At 35.0% G+C, this 26,079-nt stretch overlaps 20 non-coding genes across 20 annotated transcripts; all 20 read right to left on the bottom strand.

Annotated features, from left to right (window-relative positions):
- Nucleotides 1-1,436: 1,436 nt before the first annotated feature.
- TRNAK-UUU (transfer RNA lysine (anticodon UUU)) lies at nucleotides 1,437-1,509 on the bottom strand. Its single transcript has one exon. It is a non-coding gene; the product is annotated as a tRNA-Lys (tRNA).
- A 776-nt stretch (nucleotides 1,510-2,285) lies between these two features.
- On the bottom strand, nucleotides 2,286-2,358 carry TRNAK-UUU (transfer RNA lysine (anticodon UUU)). The gene has a single exon. It is a non-coding gene; the product is annotated as a tRNA-Lys (tRNA).
- Nucleotides 2,359-3,983: 1,625 nt separating this feature from the next.
- Nucleotides 3,984-4,056, bottom strand: TRNAK-UUU (transfer RNA lysine (anticodon UUU)). Its single transcript has one exon. It is a non-coding gene; the product is annotated as a tRNA-Lys (tRNA).
- A 1,625-nt stretch (nucleotides 4,057-5,681) lies between these two features.
- TRNAK-UUU (transfer RNA lysine (anticodon UUU)) lies at nucleotides 5,682-5,754 on the bottom strand. The gene has a single exon. It is a non-coding gene; the product is annotated as a tRNA-Lys (tRNA).
- Nucleotides 5,755-7,379: 1,625 nt separating this feature from the next.
- On the bottom strand, nucleotides 7,380-7,452 carry TRNAK-UUU (transfer RNA lysine (anticodon UUU)). Its single transcript has one exon. It is a non-coding gene; the product is annotated as a tRNA-Lys (tRNA).
- A 776-nt stretch (nucleotides 7,453-8,228) lies between these two features.
- On the bottom strand, nucleotides 8,229-8,301 carry TRNAK-UUU (transfer RNA lysine (anticodon UUU)). Its single transcript has one exon. It is a non-coding gene; the product is annotated as a tRNA-Lys (tRNA).
- A 776-nt stretch (nucleotides 8,302-9,077) lies between these two features.
- On the bottom strand, nucleotides 9,078-9,150 carry TRNAK-UUU (transfer RNA lysine (anticodon UUU)). Its single transcript has one exon. It is a non-coding gene; the product is annotated as a tRNA-Lys (tRNA).
- A 776-nt stretch (nucleotides 9,151-9,926) lies between these two features.
- Nucleotides 9,927-9,999, bottom strand: TRNAK-UUU (transfer RNA lysine (anticodon UUU)). The gene has a single exon. It is a non-coding gene; the product is annotated as a tRNA-Lys (tRNA).
- Nucleotides 10,000-10,775: 776 nt separating this feature from the next.
- TRNAK-UUU (transfer RNA lysine (anticodon UUU)) lies at nucleotides 10,776-10,848 on the bottom strand. Its single transcript has one exon. It is a non-coding gene; the product is annotated as a tRNA-Lys (tRNA).
- A 776-nt stretch (nucleotides 10,849-11,624) lies between these two features.
- TRNAK-UUU (transfer RNA lysine (anticodon UUU)) lies at nucleotides 11,625-11,697 on the bottom strand. Its single transcript has one exon. It is a non-coding gene; the product is annotated as a tRNA-Lys (tRNA).
- Nucleotides 11,698-12,473: 776 nt separating this feature from the next.
- On the bottom strand, nucleotides 12,474-12,546 carry TRNAK-UUU (transfer RNA lysine (anticodon UUU)). The gene has a single exon. It is a non-coding gene; the product is annotated as a tRNA-Lys (tRNA).
- Nucleotides 12,547-13,322: 776 nt separating this feature from the next.
- TRNAK-UUU (transfer RNA lysine (anticodon UUU)) lies at nucleotides 13,323-13,395 on the bottom strand. The gene has a single exon. It is a non-coding gene; the product is annotated as a tRNA-Lys (tRNA).
- A 776-nt stretch (nucleotides 13,396-14,171) lies between these two features.
- On the bottom strand, nucleotides 14,172-14,244 carry TRNAK-UUU (transfer RNA lysine (anticodon UUU)). The gene has a single exon. It is a non-coding gene; the product is annotated as a tRNA-Lys (tRNA).
- Nucleotides 14,245-15,020: 776 nt separating this feature from the next.
- Nucleotides 15,021-15,093, bottom strand: TRNAK-UUU (transfer RNA lysine (anticodon UUU)). Its single transcript has one exon. It is a non-coding gene; the product is annotated as a tRNA-Lys (tRNA).
- Nucleotides 15,094-15,869: 776 nt separating this feature from the next.
- On the bottom strand, nucleotides 15,870-15,942 carry TRNAK-UUU (transfer RNA lysine (anticodon UUU)). Its single transcript has one exon. It is a non-coding gene; the product is annotated as a tRNA-Lys (tRNA).
- A 776-nt stretch (nucleotides 15,943-16,718) lies between these two features.
- On the bottom strand, nucleotides 16,719-16,791 carry TRNAK-UUU (transfer RNA lysine (anticodon UUU)). The gene has a single exon. It is a non-coding gene; the product is annotated as a tRNA-Lys (tRNA).
- A 776-nt stretch (nucleotides 16,792-17,567) lies between these two features.
- Nucleotides 17,568-17,640, bottom strand: TRNAK-UUU (transfer RNA lysine (anticodon UUU)). Its single transcript has one exon. It is a non-coding gene; the product is annotated as a tRNA-Lys (tRNA).
- Nucleotides 17,641-18,416: 776 nt separating this feature from the next.
- Nucleotides 18,417-18,489, bottom strand: TRNAK-UUU (transfer RNA lysine (anticodon UUU)). Its single transcript has one exon. It is a non-coding gene; the product is annotated as a tRNA-Lys (tRNA).
- Nucleotides 18,490-19,265: 776 nt separating this feature from the next.
- On the bottom strand, nucleotides 19,266-19,338 carry TRNAK-UUU (transfer RNA lysine (anticodon UUU)). Its single transcript has one exon. It is a non-coding gene; the product is annotated as a tRNA-Lys (tRNA).
- A 1,625-nt stretch (nucleotides 19,339-20,963) lies between these two features.
- Nucleotides 20,964-21,036, bottom strand: TRNAK-UUU (transfer RNA lysine (anticodon UUU)). The gene has a single exon. It is a non-coding gene; the product is annotated as a tRNA-Lys (tRNA).
- Nucleotides 21,037-26,079: the final 5,043 nt, after the last annotated feature.

A 26,079-nucleotide genomic window follows, 5' to 3' on the forward strand; every position in this document is an offset into this window, starting at 1 on the left:
TTTCTTTTTTAAGGCATAAAGTTTAAATTTTGTTCTGACATCCAGGAAATCTTAAAAGCATGGACTAGTTCTTAGTTTCAAAGAGAGTTTCAGTCATGGATAAGTGATAGGTTGTTTTTCAAAAGACTTACACCTGAACAGGTACCCTCAGATCGAAAGTGTGATGCTCTATCAACTATTTACCTTAGTTTCAAAGAGAGTTTCAGTCATAGATAAGTGATAGATTGTTTTTTCAAAAGACTCATGTGATACTCTACCCACTAAACTATCCAGGCTCTATAAAACACAAAAATATGCAAGAAAATCGATGGTGTTATCATCATTTATATTTTGAGCTATAGCACTGTTATAATGTATATGCTTTTAAAGTCTACTTTCAGAAGAAGAGAAAAGTGTAATTTCATTTTGTCTTAATGAAATTCTCTAGGCTGCTAAAGTTTGAGGCGGCAAGACATCATTAGATCATACTTAATTCTATCCTTAAGACATAAAGTTACATCATTAATCCAATAATTTTTTTAGAGTATGAAATCTACGTAATGTTCAAATCATAAATAAGTGAAACGTCTTGATTTCTAAAAGACACACGCCTGAACAGGGACTTGAACACTGGACCCTCAGATTAAAAGTCTGATGCTCTACCGACTGAGCTATCCAGGCTCTCCAAAACCTAAACGTGTGCGGGAAAATCGGCGTTTCTCTCCTTCTCATATATATTCTGACCTGGAGTGCTTTGTTATGTGGTTTCAAGGGTTACTTAGACAAGAAAAGTATAAAGTTATTTTGACTTGATAAAATCAGCTACGGTGCTAAAGTTTAAACAGTCAAGACATTGTTAGATCATACATTTTTCTTTTTTAAGTCATAAAGTTTAAATTTTGTTCTGACATCCAGGAAATCTTAAAAGCATGGACTAGTTCTTAGTTTCAAAGAGAGTTTCAGTCATGGATAAGTGATAGGTTGTTTTTCAAAAGACTTACACCTGAACAGGTACCCTCAGATCGAAAGTGTGATGCTCTATCAACTATTTACCTTAGTTTCAAAGAGAGTTTCAGTCATAGATAAGTGATAGATTGTTTTTTCAAAAGACTCATGTGATACTCTACCCACTAAACTATCCAGGCTCTATAAAACACAAAAATATGCAAGAAAATCGATGGTGTTATCATCATTTATATTTTGAGCTATAGCACTGTTATAATGTATATGCTTTTAAAGTCTACTTTCAGAAGAAGAGAAAAGTGTAATTTCATTTTGTCTTAATGAAATTCTCTAGGCTGCTAAAGTTTGAGGCGGCAAGACATCATTAGATCATACTTAATTCTATCCTTAAGACATAAAGTTACATCATTAATCCAATAATTTTTTTAGAGTATGAAATCTACGTAATGTTCAAATCATAAATAAGTGAAACGTCTTGATTTCTAAAAGACACACGCCTGAACAGGGACTTGAACCCTGGACCCTCAGATTAAAAGTCTGATGCTCTACCGACTGAGCTATCCAGGCTCTCCAAAACCTAAACGTGTGCGGGAAAATCGGCGTTTCTCTCCTTCTCATATATATTCTGACCTGGAGTGCTTTGTTATGTGGTTTCAAGGGTTACTTAGACAAGAAAAGTATAAAGTTATTTTGACTTGATAAAATCAGCTACGGTGCTAAAGTTTAAAGAGTCAAGACATTGTTAGATCATACATTTTTCTTTTTTAAGGCATAAAGTTTAAATTTTGTTCTGACATCCAGGAAATCTTAAAAGCATGGACTAGTTCTTAGTTTCAAAGAGAGTTTCAGTCATGGATAAGTGATAGGTTGTTTTTCAAAAGACTTACACCTGAACAGGTACCCTCAGATCGAAAGTGTGATGCTCTATCAACTATTTACCTTAGTTTCAAAGAGAGTTTCAGTCATAGATAAGTGATAGATTGTTTTTTCAAAAGACTCATGTGATACTCTACCCACTAAACTATCCAGGCTCTATAAAACACAAAAATATGCAAGAAAATCGATGGTGTTATCATCATTTATATTTTGAGCTATAGCACTGTTATAATGTATATGCTTTTAAAGTCTACTTTCAGAAGAAGAGAAAAGTGTAATTTCATTTTGTCTTAATGAAATTCTCTAGGCTGCTAAAGTTTGAGGCGGCAAGACATCATTAGATCATACTTAATTCTATCCTTAAGACATAAAGTTACATCATTAATCCAATAATTTTTTTAGAGTATGAAATCTACGTAATGTTCAAATCATAAATAAGTGAAACGTCTTGATTTCTAAAAGAAACACGCCTGAACAGGGACTTGAACCCTGGACCCTCAGATTAAAAGTCTGATGCTCTACCGACTGAGCTATCCAGGCTCTCCAAAACCAAAACGTGTGCGGGAAAATCGGCGTTTCTCTCCTTCTCATATATATTCTGACCTGGAGTGCTTTGTTATGTGGTTTCAAGGGTTACTTAGACAAGAAAAGTATAAAGTTATTTTGACTTGATAAAATCAGCTACGGTGCTAAAGTTTAAAGAGTCAAGACATTGTTAGATCATACATTTTTCTTTTTTAAGGCATAAAGTTTAAATTTTGTTCTGACATCCAGGAAATCTTAAAAGCATGGACTAGTTCTTAGTTTCAAAGAGAGTTTCAGTCATGGATAAGTGATAGGTTGTTTTTCAAAAGACTTACACCTGAACAGGTACCCTCAGATCGAAAGTGTGATGCTCTATCAACTATTTACCTTAGTTTCAAAGAGAGTTTCAGTCATAGATAAGTGATAGATTGTTTTTTCAAAAGACTCATGTGATACTCTACCCACTAAACTATCCAGGCTCTATAAAACACAAAAATATGCAAGAAAATCGATGGTGTTATCATCATTTATATTTTGAGCTATAGCACTGTTATAATGTATATGCTTTTAAAGTCTACTTTCAGAAGAAGAGAAAAGTGTAATTTCATTTTGTCTTAATGAAATTCTCTAGGCTGCTAAAGTTTGAGGCGGCAAGACATCATTAGATCATACTTAATTCTATCCTTAAGACATAAAGTTACATCATTAATCCAATAATTTTTTTAGAGTATGAAATCTACGTAATGTTCAAATCATAAATAAGTGAAACGTCTTGATTTCTAAAAGACACACGCCTGAACAGGGACTTGAACACTGGACCCTCAGATTAAAAGTCTGATGCTCTACCGACTGAGCTATCCAGGCTCTCCAAAACCTAAACGTGTGCGGGAAAATCGGCGTTTCTCTCCTTCTCATATATATTCTGACCTGGAGTGCTTTGTTATGTGGTTTCAAGGGTTACTTAGACAAGAAAAGTATAAAGTTATTTTGACTTGATAAAATCAGCTACGGTGCTAAAGTTTAAACAGTCAAGACATTGTTAGATCATACATTTTTCTTTTTTAAGGCATAAAGTTTAAATTTTGTTCTGACATCCAGGAAATCTTAAAAGCATGGACTAGTTCTTAGTTTCAAAGAGAGTTTCAGTCATGGATAAGTGATAGGTTGTTTTTCAAAAGACTTACACCTGAACAGGTACCCTCAGATCGAAAGTGTGATGCTCTATCAACTATTTACCTTAGTTTCAAAGAGAGTTTCAGTCATAGATAAGTGATAGATTGTTTTTTCAAAAGACTCATGTGATACTCTACCCACTAAACTATCCAGGCTCTATAAAACACAAAAATATGCAAGAAAATCGATGGTGTTATCATCATTTATATTTTGAGCTATAGCACTGTTATAATGTATATGCTTTTAAAGTCTACTTTCAGAAGAAGAGAAAAGTGTAATTTCATTTTGTCTTAATGAAATTCTCTAGGCTGCTAAAGTTTGAGGCGGCAAGACATCATTAGATCATACTTAATTCTATCCTTAAGACATAAAGTTACATCATTAATCCAATAATTTTTTTAGAGTATGAAATCTACGTAATGTTCAAATCATAAATAAGTGAAACGTCTTGATTTCTAAAAGACACATGCCTGAACAGGGACTTGAACCCTGGACCCTCAGATTAAAAGTCTGATGCTCTACCGACTGAGCTATCCAGGCTCTCCAAAACCAAAACGTGTGCGGGAAAATCGGCGTTTCTCTCCTTCTCATATATATTCTGACCTGGAGTGCTTTGTTATGTGGTTTCAAGGGTTACTTAGACAAGAAAAGTATAAAGTTATTTTGACTTGATAAAATCAGCTACGGTGCTAAAGTTTAAAGAGTCAAGACATTGTTAGATCATACATTTTTCTTTTTTAAGGCATAAAGTTTACATTTTGTTCTGACATCCAGGAAATCTTAAAAGCATGGACTAGTTCTTAGTTTCAAAGAGAGTTTCAGTCATGGATAAGTGATAGGTTGTTTTTCAAAAGACTTACACCTGAACAGGTACCCTCAGATCGAAAGTGTGATGCTCTATCAACTATTTACCTTAGTTTCAAAGAGAGTTTCAGTCATAGATAAGTGATAGATTGTTTTTTCAAAAGACTCATGTGATACTCTACCCACTAAACTATCCAGGCTCTATAAAACACAAAAATATGCAAGAAAATCGATGGTGTTATCATCATTTATATTTTGAGCTATAGCACTGTTATAATGTATATGCTTTTAAAGTCTACTTTCAGAAGAAGAGAAAAGTGTAATTTCATTTTGTCTTAATGAAATTCTCTAGGCTGCTAAAGTTTGAGGCGGCAAGACATCATTAGATCATACTTAATTCTATCCTTAAGACATAAAGTTACATCATTAATCCAATAATTTTTTTAGAGTATGAAATCTACGTAATGTTCAAATCATAAATAAGTGAAACGTCTTGATTTCTAAAAGACACACGCCTGAACAGGGACTTGAACACTGGACCCTCAGATTAAAAGTCTGATGCTCTACCGACTGAGCTATCCAGGCTCTCCAAAACCTAAACGTGTGCGGGAAAATCGGCGTTTCTCTCCTTCTCATATATATTCTGACCTGGAGTGCTTTGTTATGTGGTTTCAAGGGTTACTTAGACAAGAAAAGTATAAAGTTATTTTGACTTGATAAAATCAGCTACGGTGCTAAAGTTTAAACAGTCAAGACATTGTTAGATCATACATTTTTCTTTTTTAAGGCATAAAGTTTAAATTTTGTTCTGACATCCAGGAAATCTTAAAAGCATGGACTAGTTCTTAGTTTCAAAGAGAGTTTCAGTCATGGATAAGTGATAGGTTGTTTTTCAAAAGACTTACACCTGAACAGGTACCCTCAGATCGAAAGTGTGATGCTCTATCAACTATTTACCTTAGTTTCAAAGAGAGTTTCAGTCATAGATAAGTGATAGATTGTTTTTTCAAAAGACTCATGTGATACTCTACCCACTAAACTATCCAGGCTCTATAAAACACAAAAATATGCAAGAAAATCGATGGTGTTATCATCATTTATATTTTGAGCTATAGCACTGTTATAATGTATATGCTTTTAAAGTCTACTTTCAGAAGAAGAGAAAAGTGTAATTTCATTTTGTCTTAATGAAATTCTCTAGGCTGCTAAAGTTTGAGGCGGCAAGACATCATTAGATCATACTTAATTCTATCCTTAAGACATAAAGTTACATCATTAATCCAATAATTTTTTTAGAGTATGAAATCTACGTAATGTTCAAATCATAAATAAGTGAAACGTCTTGATTTCTAAAAGACACACGCCTGAACAGGGACTTGAACCCTGGACCCTCAGATTAAAAGTCTGATGCTCTACCGACTGAGCTATCCAGGCTCTCCAAAACCAAAACGTGTGCGGGAAAATCGGCGTTTCTCTCCTTCTCATATATATTCTGACCTGGAGTGCTTTGTTATGTGGTTTCAAGGGTTACTTAGACAAGAAAAGTATAAAGTTATTTTGACTTGATAAAATCAGCTACGGTGCTAAAGTTTAAAGAGTCAAGACATTGTTAGATCATACATTTTTCTTTTTTAAGGCATAAAGTTTAAATTTTGTTCTGACATCCAGGAAATCTTAAAAGCATGGACTAGTTCTTAGTTTCAAAGAGAGTTTCAGTCATGGATAAGTGATAGGTTGTTTTTCAAAAGACTTACACCTGAACAGGTACCCTCAGATCGAAAGTGTGATGCTCTATCAACTATTTACCTTAGTTTCAAAGAGAGTTTCAGTCATAGATAAGTGATAGATTGTTTTTTCAAAAGACTCATGTGATACTCTACCCACTAAACTATCCAGGCTCTATAAAACACAAAAATATGCAAGAAAATCGATGGTGTTATCATCATTTATATTTTGAGCTATAGCACTGTTATAATGTATATGCTTTTAAAGTCTACTTTCAGAAGAAGAGAAAAGTGTAATTTCATTTTGTCTTAATGAAATTCTCTAGGCTGCTAAAGTTTGAGGCGGCAAGACATCATTAGATCATACTTAATTCTATCCTTAAGACATAAAGTTACATCATTAATCCAATAATTTTTTTAGAGTATGAAATCTACGTAATGTTCAAATCATAAATAAGTGAAACGTCTTGATTTCTAAAAGACACACGCCTGAACAGGGACTTGAACACTGGACCCTCAGATTAAAAGTCTGATGCTCTACCGACTGAGCTATCCAGGCTCTCCAAAATCTAAACGTGTGCGGGAAAATCGGCGTTTCTCTCCTTCTCATATATATTCTGACCTGGAGTGCTTTGTTATGTGGTTTCAAGGGTTACTTAGACAAGAAAAGTATAAAGTTATTTTGACTTGATAAAATCAGCTACGGTGCTAAAGTTTAAACAGTCAAGACATTGTTAGATCATACATTTTTCTTTTTTAAGGCATAAAGTTTAAATTTTGTTCTGACATCCAGGAAATCTTAAAAGCATGGACTAGTTCTTAGTTTCAAAGAGAGTTTCAGTCATGGATAAGTGATAGGTTGTTTTTCAAAAGACTTACACCTGAACAGGTACCCTCAGATCGAAAGTGTGATGCTCTATCAACTATTTACCTTAGTTTCAAAGAGAGTTTCAGTCATAGATAAGTGATAGATTGTTTTTTCAAAAGACTCATGTGATACTCTACCCACTAAACTATCCAGGCTCTATAAAACACAAAAATATGCAAGAAAATCGATGGTGTTATCATCATTTATATTTTGAGCTATAGCACTGTTATAATGTATATGCTTTTAAAGTCTACTTTCAGAAGAAGAGAAAAGTGTAATTTCATTTTGTCTTAATGAAATTCTCTAGGCTGCTAAAGTTTGAGGCGGCAAGACATCATTAGATCATACTTAATTCTATCCTTAAGACATAAAGTTACATCATTAATCCAATAATTTTTTTAGAGTATGAAATCTACGTAATGTTCAAATCATAAATAAGTGAAACGTCTTGATTTCTAAAAGACACACGCCTGAACAGGGACTTGAACCCTGGACCCTCAGATTAAAAGTCTGATGCTCTACCGACTGAGCTATCCAGGCTCTCCAAAACCAAAACGTGTGTGGGAAAATCGGCGTTTCTCTCCTTCTCATATATATTCTGACCTGGAGTGCTTTGTTATGTGGTTTCAAGGGTTACTTAGACAAGAAAAGTATAAAGTTATTTTGACTTGATAAAATCAGCTACGGTGCTAAAGTTTAAAGAGTCAAGACATTGTTAGATCATACATTTTTCTTTTTTAAGGCATAAAGTTTAAATTTTGTTCTGACATCCAGGAAATCTTAAAAGCATGGACTAGTTCTTAGTTTCAAAGAGAGTTTCAGTCATGGATAAGTGATAGGTTGTTTTTCAAAAGACTTACACCTGAACAGGTACCCTCAGATCGAAAGTGTGATGCTCTATCAACTATTTACCTTAGTTTCAAAGAGAGTTTCAGTCATAGATAAGTGATAGATTGTTTTTTCAAAAGACTCATGTGATACTCTACCCACTAAACTATCCAGGCTCTATAAAACACAAAAATATGCAAGAAAATCGATGGTGTTATCATCATTTATATTTTGAGCTATAGCACTGTTATAATGTATATGCTTTTAAAGTCTACTTTCAGAAGAAGAGAAAAGTGTAATTTCATTTTGTCTTAATGAAATTCTCTAGGCTGCTAAAGTTTGAGGCGGCAAGACATCATTAGATCATACTTAATTCTATCCTTAAGACATAAAGTTACATCATTAATCCAATAATTTTTTTAGAGTATGAAATCTACGTAATGTTCAAATCATAAATATGTGAAACGTCTTGATTTCTAAAAGACACACGCCTGAACAGGGACTTGAACCCTGGACCCTCAGATTAAAAGTCTGATGCTCTACCGACTGAGCTATCCAGGCTCTCCAAAACCAAAACGTGTGCGGGAAAATCGGCGTTTCTCTCCTTCTCATATATATTCTGACCTGGAGTGCTTTGTTATGTGGTTTCAAGGGTTACTTAGACAAGAAAAGTATAAAGTTATTTTGACTTGATAAAATCAGCTACGATGCTAAAGTTTAAACAGTCAAGACATTGTTAGATCATACATTTTTCTTTTTTAAGGCATAAAGTTTACATTTTGTTCTGACATCCAGGAAATCTTAAAAGCATGGACTAGTTCTTAGTTTCAAAGAGAGTTTCAGTCATGGATAAGTGATAGGTTGTTTTTCAAAAGACTTACACCTGAACAGGTACCCTCAGATCGAAAGTGTGATGCTCTATCAACTATTTACCTTAGTTTCAAAGAGAGTTTCAGTCATAGATAAGTGATAGATTGTTTTTTCAAAAGACTCATGTGATACTCTACCCACTAAACTATCCTGGCTCTATAAAACACAAAAATATGCAAGAAAATCGATGGTGTTATCATCATTTATATTTTGAGCTATAGCACTGTTATAATGTATATGCTTTTAAAGTCTACTTTCAGAAGAAGAGAAAAGTGTAATTTCATTTTGTCTTAATGAAATTCTCTAGGCTGCTAAAGTTTGAGGCGGCAAGACATCATTAGATCATACTTAATTCTATCCTTAAGACATAAAGTTACATCATTAATCCAATAATTTTTTTAGAGTATGAAATCTACGTAATGTTCAAATCATAAATAAGTGAAACGTCTTGATTTCTAAAAGACACACGCCTGAACAGGGACTTGAACCCTGGACCCTCAGATTAAAAGTCTGATGCTCTACCGACTGAGCTATCCAGGCTCTCCAAAACCAAAACGTGTGTGGGAAAATCGGCGTTTCTCTCCTTCTCATATATATTCTGACCTGGAGTGCTTTGTTATGTGGTTTCAAGGGTTACTTAGACAAGAAAAGTATAAAGTTATTTTGACTTGATAAAATCAGCTACGGTGCTAAAGTTTAAAGAGTCAAGACATTGTTAGATCATACATTTTTCTTTTTTAAGGCATAAAGTTTAAATTTTGTTCTGACATCCAGGAAATCTTAAAAGCATGGACTAGTTCTTAGTTTCAAAGAGAGTTTCAGTCATGGATAAGTGATAGGTTGTTTTTCAAAAGACTTACACCTGAACAGGTACCCTCAGATCGAAAGTGTGATGCTCTATCAACTATTTACCTTAGTTTCAAAGAGAGTTTCAGTCATAGATAAGTGATAGATTGTTTTTTCAAAAGACTCATGTGATACTCTACCCACTAAACTATCCAGGCTCTATAAAACACAAAAATATGCAAGAAAATCGATGGTGTTATCATCATTTATATTTTGAGCTATAGCACTGTTATAATGTATATGCTTTTAAAGTCTACTTTCAGAAGAAGAGAAAAGTGTAATTTCATTTTGTCTTAATGAAATTCTCTAGGCTGCTAAAGTTTGAGGCGGCAAGACATCATTAGATCATACTTAATTCTATCCTTAAGACATAAAGTTACATCATTAATCCAATAATTTTTTTAGAGTATGAAATCTACGTAATGTTCAAATCATAAATATGTGAAACGTCTTGATTTCTAAAAGACACACGCCTGAACAGGGACTTGAACCCTGGACCCTCAGATTAAAAGTCTGATGCTCTACCGACTGAGCTATCCAGGCTCTCCAAAACCAAAACGTGTGCGGGAAAATCGGCGTTTCTCTCCTTCTCATATATATTCTGACCTGGAGTGCTTTGTTATGTGGTTTCAAGGGTTACTTAGACAAGAAAAGTATAAAGTTATTTTGACTTGATAAAATCAGCTACGGTGCTAAAGTTTAAAGAGTCAAGACATTGTTAGATCATACATTTTTCTTTTTTAAGGCATAAAGTTTAAATTTTGTTCTGACATCCAGGAAATCTTAAAAGCATGGACTAGTTCTTAGTTTCAAAGAGAGTTTCAGTCATGGATAAGTGATAGGTTGTTTTTCAAAAGACTTACACCTGAACAGGTACCCTCAGATCGAAAGTGTGATGCTCTATCAACTATTTACCTTAGTTTCAAAGAGAGTTTCAGTCATAGATAAGTGATAGATTGTTTTTTCAAAAGACTCATGTGATACTCTACCCACTAAACTATCCAGGCTCTATAAAACACAAAAATATGCAAGAAAATCGATGGTGTTATCATCATTTATATTTTGAGCTATAGCACTGTTATAATGTATATGCTTTTAAAGTCTACTTTCAGAAGAAGAGAAAAGTGTAATTTCATTTTGTCTTAATGAAATTCTCTAGGCTGCTAAAGTTTGAGGCGGCAAGACATCATTAGATCATACTTAATTCTATCCTTAAGACATAAAGTTACATCATTAATCCAATAATTTTTTTAGAGTATGAAATCTACGTAATGTTCAAATCATAAATATGTGAAACGTCTTGATTTCTAAAAGACACACGCCTGAACAGGGACTTGAACCCTGGACCCTCAGATTAAAAGTCTGATGCTCTACCGACTGAGCTATCCAGGCTCTCCAAAACCAAAACGTGTGCGGGAAAATCGGCGTTTCTCTCCTTCTCATATATATTCTGACCTGGAGTGCTTTGTTATGTGGTTTCAAGGGTTACTTAGACAAGAAAAGTATAAAGTTATTTTGACTTGATAAAATCAGCTACGGTGCTAAAGTTTAAAGAGTCAAGACATTGTTAGATCATACATTTTTCTTTTTTAAGGCATAAAGTTTAAATTTTGTTCTGACATCCAGGAAATCTTAAAAGCATGGACTAGTTCTTAGTTTCAAAGAGAGTTTCAGTCATGGATAAGTGATAGGTTGTTTTTCAAAAGACTTACACCTGAACAGGTACCCTCAGATCGAAAGTGTGATGCTCTATCAACTATTTACCTTAGTTTCAAAGAGAGTTTCAGTCATAGATAAGTGATAGATTGTTTTTTCAAAAGACTCATGTGATACTCTACCCACTAAACTATCCAGGCTCTATAAAACACAAAAATATGCAAGAAAATCGATGGTGTTATCATCATTTATATTTTGAGCTATAGCACTGTTATAATGTATATGCTTTTAAAGTCTACTTTCAGAAGAAGAGAAAAGTGTAATTTCATTTTGTCTTAATGAAATTCTCTAGGCTGCTAAAGTTTGAGGCGGCAAGACATCATTAGATCATACTTAATTCTATCCTTAAGACATAAAGTTACATCATTAATCCAATAATTTTTTTAGAGTATGAAATCTACGTAATGTTCAAATCATAAATATGTGAAACGTCTTGATTTCTAAAAGACACACGCCTGAACAGGGACTTGAACCCTGGACCCTCAGATTAAAAGTCTGATGCTCTACCGACTGAGCTATCCAGGCTCTCCAAAACCAAAACGTGTGCGTGAAAATCGGCGTTTCTCTCCTTCTCATATATATTCTGACCTGGAGTGCTTTGTTATGTGGTTTCAAGGGTTACTTAGACAAGAAAAGTATAAAGTTATTTTGACTTGATAAAATCAGCTACGGTGCTAAAGTTTAAAGAGTCAAGACATTGTTAGATCATACATTTTTCTTTTTTAAGGCATAAAGTTTAAATTTTGTTCTGACATCCAGGAAATCTTAAAAGCATGGACTAGTTCTTAGTTTCAAAGAGAGTTTCAGTCATGGATAAGTGATAGGTTGTTTTTCAAAAGACTTACACCTGAACAGGTACCCTCAGATCGAAAGTGTGATGCTCTATCAACTATTTACCTTAGTTTCAAAGAGAGTTTCAGTCATAGATAAGTGATAGATTGTTTTTTCAAAAGACTCATGTGATACTCTACCCACTAAACTATCCAGGCTCTATAAAACACAAAAATATGCAAGAAAATCGATGGTGTTATCATCATTTATATTTTGAGCTATAGCACTGTTATAATGTATATGCTTTTAAAGTCTACTTTCAGAAGAAGAGAAAAGTGTAATTTCATTTTGTCTTAATGAAATTCTCTAGGCTGCTAAAGTTTGAGGCGGCAAGACATCATTAGATCATACTTAATTCTATCCTTAAGACATAAAGTTACATCATTAATCCAATAATTTTTTTAGAGTATGAAATCTACGTAATGTTCAAATCATAAATATGTGAAACGTCTTGATTTCTAAAAGACACACGCCTGAACAGGGACTTGAACCCTGGACCCTCAGATTAAAAGTCTGATGCTCTACCGACTGAGCTATCCAGGCTCTCCAAAACCAAAACGTGTGCGGGAAAATCGGCGTTTCTCTCCTTCTCATATATATTCTGACCTGGAGTGCTTTGTTATGTGGTTTCAAGGGTTACTTAGACAAGAAAAGTATAAAGTTATTTTGACTTGATAAAATCAGCTACGGTGCTAAAGTTTAAACAGTCAAGACATTGTTAGATCATACATTTTTCTTTTTTAAGGCATAAAGTTTAAATTTTGTTCTGACATCCAGGAAATCTTAAAAGCATGGACTAGTTCTTAGTTTCAAAGAGAGTTTCAGTCATGGATAAGTGATAGGTTGTTTTTCAAAAGACTTACACCTGAACAGGTACCCTCAGATCGAAAGTGTGATGCTCTATCAACTATTTACCTTAGTTTCAAAGAGAGTTTCAGTCATAGATAAGTGATAGATTGTTTTTTCAAAAGACTCATGTGATACTCTACCCACTAAACTATCCAGGCTCTATAAAACACAAAAATATGCAAGAAAATCGATGGTGTTATCATCATTTATATTTTGAGCTATAGCACTGTTATAATGTATATGCTTTTAAAGTCTACTTTCAGAAGAAGAGAAAAGTGTAATTTCATTTTGTCTTAATGAAATTCTCTAGGCTGCTAAAGTTTGAGGCGGCAAGACATCATTAGATCATACTTAATTCTATCCTTAAGACATAAAGTTACATCATTAATCCAATAATTTTTTTAGAGTATGAAATCTACGTAATGTTCAAATCATAAATAAGTGAAACGTCTTGATTTCTAAAAGACACACGCCTGAACAGGGACTTGAACCCTGGACCCTCAGATTAAAAGTCTGATGCTCTACCGACTGAGCTATCCAGGCTCTCCAAAACCAAAACGTGTGCGGGAAAATCGGCGTTTCTCTCCTTCTCATATATATTCTGACCTGGAGTGCTTTGTTATGTGGTTTCAAGGGTTACTTAGACAAGAAAAGTATAAAGTTATTTTGACTTGATAAAATCAGCTACGGTGCTAAAGTTTAAACAGTCAAGACATTGTTAGATCATACATTTTTCTTTTTTAAGGCATAAAGTTTAAATTTTGTTCTGACATCCAGGAAATCTTAAAAGCATGGACTAGTTCTTAGTTTCAAAGAGAGTTTCAGTCATGGATAAGTGATAGGTTGTTTTTCAAAAGACTTACACCTGAACAGGTACCCTCAGATCGAAAGTGTGATGCTCTATCAACTATTTACCTTAGTTTCAAAGAGAGTTTCAGTCATAGATAAGTGATAGATTGTTTTTTCAAAAGACTCATGTGATACTCTACCCACTAAACTATCCAGGCTCTATAAAACACAAAAATATGCAAGAAAATCGATGGTGTTATCATCATTTATATTTTGAGCTATAGCACTGTTATAATGTATATGCTTTTAAAGTCTACTTTCAGAAGAAGAGAAAAGTGTAATTTCATTTTGTCTTAATGAAATTCTCTAGGCTGCTAAAGTTTGAGGCGGCAAGACATCATTAGATCATACTTAATTCTATCCTTAAGACATAAAGTTACATCATTAATCCAATAATTTTTTTAGAGTATGAAATCTACGTAATGTTCAAATCATAAATATGTGAAACGTCTTGATTTCTAAAAGACACACGCCTGAACAGGGACTTGAACCCTGGACCCTCAGATTAAAAGTCTGATGCTCTACCGACTGAGCTATCCAGGCTCTCCAAAACCAAAACGTGTGCGGGAAAATCGGCGTTTCTCTCCTTCTCATATATATTCTGACCTGGAGTGCTTTGTTATGTGGTTTCAAGGGTTACTTAGACAAGAAAAGTATAAAGTTATTTTGACTTGATAAAATCAGCTACGGTGCTAAAGTTTAAACAGTCAAGACATTGTTAGATCATACATTTTTCTTTTTTAAGGCATAAAGTTTAAATTTTGTTCTGACATCCAGGAAATCTTAAAAGCATGGACTAGTTCTTAGTTTCAAAGAGAGTTTCAGTCATGGATAAGTGATAGGTTGTTTTTCAAAAGACTTACACCTGAACAGGTACCCTCAGATCGAAAGTGTGATGCTCTATCAACTATTTACCTTAGTTTCAAAGAGAGTTTCAGTCATAGATAAGTGATAGATTGTTTTTTCAAAAGACTCATGTGATACTCTACCCACTAAACTATCCAGGCTCTATAAAACACAAAAATATGCAAGAAAATCGATGGTGTTATCATCATTTATATTTTGAGCTATAGCACTGTTATAATGTATATGCTTTTAAAGTCTACTTTCAGAAGAAGAGAAAAGTGTAATTTCATTTTGTCTTAATGAAATTCTCTAGGCTGCTAAAGTTTGAGGCGGCAAGACATCATTAGATCATACTTAATTCTATCCTTAAGACATAAAGTTACATCATTAATCCAATAATTTTTTTAGAGTATGAAATCTACGTAATGTTCAAATCATAAATATGTGAAACGTCTTGATTTCTAAAAGACACACGCCTGAACAGGGACTTGAACCCTGGACCCTCAGATTAAAAGTCTGATGCTCTACCGACTGAGCTATCCAGGCTCTCCAAAACCAAAACGTGTGCGGGAAAATCGGCGTTTCTCTCCTTCTCATATATATTCTGACCTGGAGTGCTTTGTTATGTGGTTTCAAGGGTTACTTAGACAAGAAAAGTATAAAGTTATTTTGACTTGATAAAATCAGCTACGGTGCTAAAGTTTAAACAGTCAAGACATTGTTAGATCATACATTTTTCTTTTTTAAGGCATAAAGTTTAAATTTTGTTCTGACATCCAGGAAATCTTAAAAGCATGGACTAGTTCTTAGTTTCAAAGAGAGTTTCAGTCATGGATAAGTGATAGGTTGTTTTTCAAAAGACTTACACCTGAACAGGTACCCTCAGATCGAAAGTGTGATGCTCTATCAACTATTTACCTTAGTTTCAAAGAGAGTTTCAGTCATAGATAAGTGATAGATTGTTTTTTCAAAAGACTCATGTGATACTCTACCCACTAAACTATCCTGGCTCTATAAAACACAAAAATATGCAAGAAAATCGATGGTGTTATCATCATTTATATTTTGAGCTATAGCACTGTTATAATGTATATGCTTTTAAAGTCTACTTTCAGAAGAAGAGAAAAGTGTAATTTCATTTTGTCTTAATGAAATTCTCTAGGCTGCTAAAGTTTGAGGCGGCAAGACATCATTAGATCATACTTAATTCTATCCTTAAGACATAAAGTTACATCATTAATCCAATAATTTTTTTAGAGTATGAAATCTACGTAATGTTCAAATCATAAATAAGTGAAACGTCTTGATTTCTAAAAGACACACGCCTGAACAGGGACTTGAACCCTGGACCCTCAGATTAAAAGTCTGATGCTCTACCGACTGAGCTATCCAGGCTCTCCAAAACCAAAACGTGTGCGGGAAAATCGGCGTTTCTCTCCTTCTCATATATATTCTGACCTGGAGTGCTTTGTTATGTGGTTTCAAGGGTTACTTAGACAAGAAAAGTATAAAGTTATTTTGACTTGATAAAATCAGCTACGGTGCTAAAGTTTAAACAGTCAAGACATTGTTAGATCATACATTTTTCTTTTTTAAGGCATAAAGTTTAAATTTTGTTCTGACATCCAGGAAATCTTAAAAGCATGGACTAGTTCTTAGTTTCAAAGAGAGTTTCAGTCATGGATAAGTGATAGGTTGTTTTTCAAAAGACTTACACCTGAACAGGTACCCTCAGATCGAAAGTGTGATGCTCTATCAACTATTTACCTTAGTTTCAAAGAGAGTTTCAGTCATAGATAAGTGATAGATTGTTTTTTCAAAAGACTCATGTGATACTCTACCCACTAAACTATCCAGGCTCTATAAAACACAAAAATATGCAAGAAAATCGATGGTGTTATCATCATTTATATTTTGAGCTATAGCACTGTTATAATGTATATGCTTTTAAAGTCTACTTTCAGAAGAAGAGAAAAGTGTAATTTCATTTTGTCTTAATGAAATTCTCTAGGCTGCTAAAGTTTGAGGCGGCAAGACATCATTAGATCATACTTAATTCTATCCTTAAGACATAAAGTTACATCATTAATCCAATAATTTTTTTAGAGTATGAAATCTACGTAATGTTCAAATCATAAATATGTGAAACGTCTTGATTTCTTAAAGACACACGCCTGAACAGGGACTTGAACCTTGGACCCTCAGATTAAAAGTCTGATGCTCTACCGACTGAGCTATCCAGGCTCTCCAAAACCAAAACGTGTGCGGGAAAATCGGCGTTTCTCTCCTTCTCATATATATTCTGACCTGGAGTGCTTTGTTATGTGGTTTCAAGGGTTACTTAGACAAGAAAAGTATAAAGTTATTTTGACTTGATAAAATCAGCTACGGTGCTAAAGTTTAAACAGTCAAGACATTGTTAGATCATACATTTTTCTTTTTTAAGGCATAAAGTTTAAATTTTGTTCTGACATCCAGGAAATCTTAAAAGCATGGACTAGTTCTTAGTTTCAAAGAGAGTTTCAGTCATGGATAAGTGATAGGTTGTTTTTCAAAAGACTTACACCTGAACAGGTACCCTCAGATCGAAAGTGTGATGCTCTATCAACTATTTACCTTAGTTTCAAAGAGAGTTTCAGTCATAGATAAGTGATAGATTGTTTTTTCAAAAGACTCATGTGATACTCTACCCACTAAACTATCCTGGCTCTATAAAACACAAAAATATGCAAGAAAATCGATGGTGTTATCATCATTTATATTTTGAGCTATAGCACTGTTATAATGTATATGCTTTTAAAGTCTACTTTCAGAAGAAGAGAAAAGTGTAATTTCATTTTGTCTTAATGAAATTCTCTAGGCTGCTAAAGTTTGAGGCGGCAAGACATCATTAGATCATACTTAATTCTATCCTTAAGACATAAAGTTACATCATTAATCCAATAATTTTTTTAGAGTATGAAATCTACGTAATGTTCAAATCATAAATAAGTGAAACGTCTTGATTTCTAAAAGACACACGCCTGAACAGGGACTTGAACCCTGGACCCTCAGATTAAAAGTCTGATGCTCTACCGACTGAGCTATCCAGGCTCTCCAAAACCAAAACGTGTGCGGGAAAATCGGCGTTTCTCTCCTTCTCATATATATTCTGACCTGGAGTGCTTTGTTATGTGGTTTCAAGGGTTACTTAGACAAGAAAAGTATAAAGTTATTTTGACTTGATAAAATCAGCTACGGTGCTAAAGTTTAAACAGTCAAGACATTGTTAGATCATACATTTTTCTTTTTTAAGGCATAAAGTTTAAATTTTGTTCTGACATCCAGGGAATCTTAAAAGCATGGACTAGTTCTTAGTTTCAAAGAGAGTTTCAGTCATGGATAAGTGATAGGTTGTTTTTCAAAAGACTTACACCTGAACAGGTACCCTCAGATTGAAAGTGTGATGCTCTATCAACTATTTACCTTAGTTTCAAAGAGAGTTTCAGTCATAGATAAGTGATAGATTGTTTTTTCAAAAGACTCATGTGATACTCTACCCACTAAACTATCCAGGCTCTATAAAACACAAAAATATGCAAGAAAATCGATGGTGTTATCATCATTTATATTTTGAGCTATAGCACTGTTATAATGTATATGCTTTTAAAGTCTACTTTCAGAAGAAGAGAAAAGTGTAATTTCATTTTGTCTTAATGAAATTCTCTAGGCTGCTAAAGTTTGAGGCGGCAAGACATCATTAGATCATACTTAATTCTATCCTTAAGACATAAAGTTACATCATTAATCCAATAATTTTTTTAGAGTATGAAATCTACGTAATGTTCAAATCATAAATAAGTGAAACGTCTTGATTTCTAAAAGAGACACGCCTGAACAGGGACTTGAACCCTGGACCCTTAGATTAAAAGTCTGATGCTCTACCGACTGAGCTATCCAGGCTCTCCAAAACCAAAACGTGTGCGGGAAAATCGGCGTTTCTCTCCTTCTCATATATATTCTGACCTGGAGTGCTTTGTTATGTGGTTTCAAGGGTTACTTAGACAAGAAAAGTATAAAGTTATTTTGACTTGATAAAATCAGCTACGGTGCTAAAGTTTAAAGAGTCAAGACATTGTTAGATCATACATTTTTCTTTTTTAAGGCATAAAGTTTACATTTTGTTCTGACATCCAGGAAATCTTAAAAGCATGGACTAGTTCTTAGTTTCAAAGAGAGTTTCAGTCATGGATAAGTGATAGGTTGTTTTTCAAAAGACTTACACCTGAACAGGTACCCTCAGATCGAAAGTGTGATGCTCTATCAACTATTTACCTTAGTTTCAAAGAGAGTTTCAGTCATAGATAAGTGATAGATTGTTTTTTCAAAAGACTCATGTGATACTCTACCCACTAAACTATCCAGGCTCTATAAAACACAAAAATATGCAAGAAAATCGATGGTGTTATCATCATTTATATTTTGAGCTATAGCACTGTTATAATGTATATGCTTTTAAAGTCTACTTTCAGAAGAAGAGAAAAGTGTAATTTCATCTTGTCTTAATGAAATTCTCTAGGCTGCTAAAGTTTGAGGCGGCAAGACATCATTAGATCATACTTAATTCTATCCTTAAGACATAAAGTTACATCATTAATCCAATAATTTTTTTAGAGTATGAAATCTACGTAATGTTCAAATCATAAATAAGTGAAACGTCTTGATTTCTAAAAGACACACGCCTGAACAGGGACTTGAACCCTGGACCCTCAGATTAAAAGTCTGATGCTCTACCGACTGAGCTATCCAGGCTCTCCAAAACCAAAACGTGTGAGGGAAAATCGGCGTTTCTCTCCTTCTCATATATATTCTGACCTGGAGTGCTTTGTTATGTGGTTTCAAGGGTTACTTAGACAAGAAAAGTATAAAGTTATTTTGACTTGATAAAATCAGCTACGGTGCTAAAGTTTAAACAGTCAAGACATTGTTAGATCATACATTTTTCTTTTTTAAGGCATAAAGTTTAAATTTTGTTCTGACATCCAGGAAATCTTAAAAGCATGGACTAGTTCTTAGTTTCAAAGAGAGTTTCAGTCATGGATAAGTGATAGGTTGTTTTTCAAAAGACTTACACCTGAACAGGTACCCTCAGATTGAAAGTGTGATGCTCTATCAACTATTTACCTTAGTTTCAAAGAGAGTTTCAGTCATAGATAAGTGATAGATTGTTTTTTCAAAAGACTCATGTGATACTCTACCCACTAAACTATCCAGGCTCTATAAAACACAAAAATATGCAAGAAAATCGATGGTGTTATCATCATTTATATTTTGAGCTATAGCACTGTTATAATGTATATGCTTTTAAAGTCTACTTTCAGAAGAAGAGAAAAGTGTAATTTCATTTTGTCTTAATGAAATTCTCTAGGCTGCTAAAGTTTGAGGCGGCAAGACATCATTAGATCATACTTAATTCTATCCTTAAGACATAAAGTTACATCATTAATCCAATAATTTTTTTAGAGTATGAAATCTACGTAATGTTCAAATCATAAATAAGTGAAACGTCTTGATTTCTAAAAGACACACGCATGAACAGGGACTTGAACCCTGGACCCTCAGATTAAAAGTCTGATGCTCTACCGACTGATCTATCCAGGCTCTCCAAAACCAAAACGTGTGCGGGAAAATCGGCGTTTCTCTCCTTCTCATATATATTCTGACCTGGAGTGCTTTGTTATGTGGTTTCAAGGGTTACTTAGACAAGAAAAGTATAAAGTTATTTTGACTTGATAAAATCAGCTACGGTGCTAAAGTTTAAACAGTCAAGACATTGTTAGATCATACATTTTTCTTTTTTAAGGCATAAAGTTTACATTTTGTTCTGACATCCAGGAAATCTTAAAAGCATTGACTAGTTCTTAGTTTCAAAGAGAGTTTCAGTCATGGATAAGTGATAGGTTGTTTTTCAAAAGACTTACACCTGAACAGGTACCCTGAGATGGAAAGTGTGATGCTCTATCAACTATTTACCTTAGTTTCAAAGAGAGTTTCAGTCATAGATAAGTGATAGATTGTTTTTTCAAAAGACTCATGTGATACTCTACCCACTAAACTATCCAGGCTCTATAAAACACAAAAATATGCAAGAAAATCGATGGTGTTATCATCATTTATATTTTGAGCTATAGCACTGTTATAATGTATATGCTTTTAAAGTCTACTTTCAGAAGAAGAGAAAAGTGTAATTTCATCTTGTCTTAATGAAATTCTCTAGGCTGCTAAAGTTTGAGGCGGCAAGACATCATTAGATCATACTTAATTCTATCCTTAAGACATAAAGTTACATCATTAATCCAATAATTTTTTTAGAGTATGAAATCTAAGTAATGTTCAAATCATAAATAAGTGATATGTCTTGATTTCTAAAAGACACACGCCTGAACAGGGACTTGAACCCTGGACCCTCAGATTAAAAGTCTGATGCTCTACCGACTGAGCTATCCAGGCTCTCCAAAATCAAAACATGTGCGGGAAAATCTGCATTTCTCTCCTTCTCATATATATTCTGACCTGGAGTGCTTTGTTATGTGGTTTCAAGAGTTACTTAGACAAGAAAAGTATAAACTTATTTTGACTTGATAAAATCAGCTACGGTGCTAAAGTTTAAACAGTCAAGACATTGTTAGATCATACATTTTTCTTTTTTAAGGCATAAAGTTTAAATTTTGTTCTGACATCCAGGAAATCTTAAAAGCATGGACTAGTTCTTCGTTTCAAAGAGAGTTTCAGTCATGGATAAGTTATAGGTTGTTTTTCAAAAGACTTACACCTGAACAGGTACCCTCAGATCGAAAGTGTGATGCTCTATCAACTATTTACCTTAGTTTCAAAGAGAGTTTCAGTCATAGATAAGTGATAGATTCTTTTTTCCAAAGACTCATGTGATACTCTACCCACTAAACTATCCAGGCTCTATAAAACACAAAAATATGCAAGAAAATCGATGGTGTTATCATCATTTATATTTTGAGCTATAGCACTGTTATAATGTATATGCTTTTAACCCCTTCCCGCCCTAGCCACTTTTGACCTTCCTGACAGAGCCTCATTTTTCAAATCTGACATGTTCACTTTATGTGGTAATAACTCTGGAATGCTTTCACCTATCCAAGCGATTCTGAGATTGTTTTCTCGTGACACATTGCACTTTAAGTTACTAGCAAAATTTGCTCGATATGTTCTATATTTAATTGTGAAAAACACAGAAAATTAGAGAAAAATTGCAAAAATTAGCATTTTTCTCAATTTAAATGTATCTGCTTGTAAGACAGGCAGTTATACCACACAAAATGGTTGCTAATTAACATCACCCATATGTCTACTTTAGATTGGCATCATTTTTTGAACATCCTTTTATTTTTCTATGACATCACAAGGCTTACAACTTTAGCAGCAATTTCTCACATTTTCAAGAAAATGCCAAAAGGCCATTTTTACAGGGGCCAGTTCAGTTGTGAAGTGGCTTTGAGGGCCTTATATATTAGAAACCCCCAAAAAGTCACCCCATTTTAAAAACTTCACCCCTCAAAGTATTCAAAACAGCATTTAGAAAATGTCTTAACCCTTTACACATTTCACAGGAATTAAAGCAAAGTAGAGGTGGAATTTACAAATTTCATATTTATTGGCAGAAATAAATTTTTAATACTATTTTTTTATTACACAGAAGGTTTTAGCAGAGAAATTCAACTCAATATTTGTTGCCCAGTTTCTGCAGTTTTAGGAAATATCCCACATGTGGTCGTAGCGTGCTACTGGAATGAAGCACAGGCCTCAGAAGCAAAGGAACACCTAGTGGATTTTGGGGCCTTATTTTGTTAGAAGGGCTCTTGCAGTGACAAAACAGTACAAATCACCCAAAAGTGACCCCATCTGGGAAACTAGACACCTCAAGGAAATTATCTAGGGGTATGGTGAGCATTTTGACCGCACAGGTTTTTTACAGAATTTATTGGAAGTAGGCCGTGAAAATTAAAATCAACATTTATTCAAAGAAAATTTAGGTTTAGCCATTTTTTTCTCATTTCCACAAGGACTGAAGGAGAAAAAGCACCGTAAAATTTGTAAAGCAATTTCTCCCGAGTAAAACAATACCCCACATGTGGTAATAAACGGATATTTGAACACAGGGCAGGGCTTAGAAGGGATGGAGTGCCATTTGGCTTTGGGAGATCACATTTAGCAGGAATGGTTTGAGAGGCCTTGTCACATTTACAAAGCCCCTGAGGGGACAAAACAGTGGAAACCCCCCACAAGTGACCCCATCTGGGAAACTAGACACCTCAAGGAAATTATCTAGGGGTATGGTGAGCATTTTGACCGCACAGGTTTTTTACAGAATTTATTGGAAGTAGGCCGTGAAAATTAAAATCAACATTTATTCAAAGAAAATTTAGGTTTAGCCATTTTTTTCTCATTTCCACAAGGACTGAAGGAGAAAAAGCACCGTAAAATTTGTAAAGCAATTTCTCCCGAGTAAAACAATACCCCACATGTGGTAATAAACGGATATTTGAACACAGGGCAGGGCTTAGAAGGGATGGAGTGCCATTTGGCTTTGGGAGATCACATTTAGCAGGAATGGTTTGAGAGGCCTTGTCACATTTACAAAGCCCCTGAGGGGACAAAACAGTGGAAACCCCCCACAAGTGACCCCATCTGGGAAACTAGACACCTCAAGGAAATTATCTAGGGGTATGGTGAGCATTTTGACCGCACAGGTTTTTTACAGAATTTATTGGAAGTAGGCCGTGAAAATTAAAATCAACATTTATTCAAAGAAAATTTAGGTTTAGCCATTTTTTTCTCATTTCCACAAGGACTGAAGGAGAAAAAGCACCGTAAAATTTGTAAAGCAATTTCTCCCGAGTAAAACAATACCCCACATGTGGTAATAAACGGATATTTGAACACAGGGCAGGGCTTAGAAGGGATGGAGTGCCATTTGGCTTTGGGAGATCACATTTAGCAGGAATGGTTTGAGAGGCCTTGTCACATTTACAAAGCCCCTGAGGGGACAAAACAGTGGAAACCCCCCACAAGTGACCCCATCTGGGAAACTAGACACCTCAAGGAAATTATCTAGGGGTATGGTGAGCATTTTGACCGCACAGGTTTTTTACAGAAGTTATTGGAAGTAGGCCGTGAAAATTAAAATCAACATTTATTCAAAGAAAATTTAGGTTTAGCCATTTTTTTCTCATTTCCACAAGGACTGAAGGAGAAAAAGCACCGTAAAATTTGTAAAGCAATTTCTCCCGAGTAAAACAATACCCCACATGTGGTAATAAACGGATATTTGAACACAGGGCAGGGCTTAGAAGGGATGGAGTGCCATTTGGCTTTGGGAGATCACATTTAGCAGGAATGGTTTGAGAGGCCTTGTCACATTTACAAAGCCCCTGAGGGGACAAAACAGTGGAAACCCCCCACAAGTGACCCCATCTGGGAAACTAGACACCTCAAGGAAATTATCTAGGGGTATGGTGAGCATTTTGACCGCACAGGTTTTTTACAGAATTTATTGGAAGTAGGCCGTGAAAATTAAAATCAACATTTATTCAAAGAAAATTTAGGTTTAGCCATTTTTTTCTCATTTCCACAAGGACTGAAGGAGAAAAAGCACCGTAAAATTTGTAAAGCAATTTCTCCCGAGTAAAACAATACCCCACATGTGGTAATAAACGGATATTTGAACACAGGGCAGGGCTTAGAAGGGATGGAGTGCCATTTGGCTTTGGGAGATCACATTTAGCAGGAATGGTTTGAGAGGCCTTGTCACATTTACAAAGCCCCTGAGGGGACAAAACAGTGGAAACCCCCCACAAGTGACCCCATCTGGGAAACTAGACACCTCAAGGAAATTATCTAGGGGTATGGTGAGCATTTTGACCGCACAGGTTTTTTACAGAATTTATTGGAAGTAGGCCGTGAAAATTAAAATCAACATTTATTCAAAGAAAATTTAGGTTTAGCCATTTTTTTCTCATTTCCACAAGGACTGAAGGAGAAAAAGCACCGTAAAATTTGTAAAGCAATTTCTCCCGAGTAAAACAATACCCCACATGTGGTAATAAACGGATATTTGAACACAGGGCAGGGCTTAGAAGGGATGGAGTGCCATTTGGCTTTGGGAGATCACATTTAGCAGGAATGGTTTGAGAGGCCTTGTCACATTTACAAAGCCCCTGAGGGGACAAAACAGTGGAAACCCCCCACAAGTGACCCCATCTGGGAAACTAGACACCTCAAGGAAATTATCTAGAGGTATGGTGAGCATTTTGACCGCACAGGTTTTTTACAGAATTTATTGGAAGTAGGCCGTGAAAATTAAAATCAACATTTATTCCAAGAAAATTTAGGTTTAGCCATTTTTTTCTCATTTCCACAAGGACTGAAGGAGAAAAAGCACCGTAAAATTTGTAAAGCAATTTCTCCCGAGTAAAACAATACCCCACATGTGGTAATAAACGGATATTTGAACACAGGGCAGGGCTTAGAAGGGATGGAGTGCCATTTGGCTTTGGGAGATCACATTTAGCAGGAATGGTTTGAGAGGCCTTGTCACATTTACAAAGCCCCTGAGGGGACAAAACAGTGGAAACCCCCCACAAGTGACCCCATTTCGGAAACTACACCCATTGAGGAAATTATCTAGGGGTATAGTGAGAATTTTTAGTTTTGTTTTAGGTGTTTTTTTTACAATTTTTAAATGATCAAATTTTAAATGGGGCTGGTCAGTAGAAAAATTAATAATTGGTCATGGCCAGTATGGGAGACAGAAAAGGTGAATAATGAATAAATAAATTAAAAATCCAAGGAGGTATGATAAATTTTGAAACATTGTTTCATGCACAGGCCGGGATTTGTGGGACATGTCTCACAATGGTATGTGGTGTCCTTACGAATGCCTCGCTTGGCACACACACGGCATTTTTTTTGGGGCTTCTTTTTTTTTTCAGTGGGGGGATTTCTGTGGGGAAATGCTGGCCGGGAATTATCCTACTGACGGAAGAGCCAGATGAACTGCCCTCTCCTTCCTGGTTACCAAACATCAGGGACTTTATGACCTTTTCCTGAAATTGCAGGAACGTACCTCCACTGCTGGCATATCTATAGAGGACAAAGGCGTTGTATAAAGCCATCTGTGTAAGATGCACAGACAGCTTCTTATACCATACTCTGGTCTTGCGCATGGCGTTGTATGGTTTTATAACCTGGTCGGACAGGTCAACGCCACCCATATACTTGTTGTACTCCTGTACACAATATGGTTTTGGGACTTGGGAAGTGGATCCACGTACAGGGACTAGGCTGCATCTGCTGTCGTGTATGCTGGTCAGTATAAGGACGTCCCTTTTATCCTTATACTTTAGGAGGAGCAGATTGTCGCAGCAGAAAGCTTTGCTCTCTCCTAATTTTAGGATCTGACCCAGCAATGTTTTGGGGAGGCCCTTCTTATTTTTGCGGATTGTTCCGCATGCCAAGGTG

Source organism: Rhinoderma darwinii, chromosome 1 (genome assembly GCF_050947455.1).
Source record: "Rhinoderma darwinii isolate aRhiDar2 chromosome 1, aRhiDar2.hap1, whole genome shotgun sequence".
NCBI classification, from domain to species: Eukaryota; Metazoa; Chordata; class Amphibia; order Anura; family Rhinodermatidae; genus Rhinoderma; species Rhinoderma darwinii.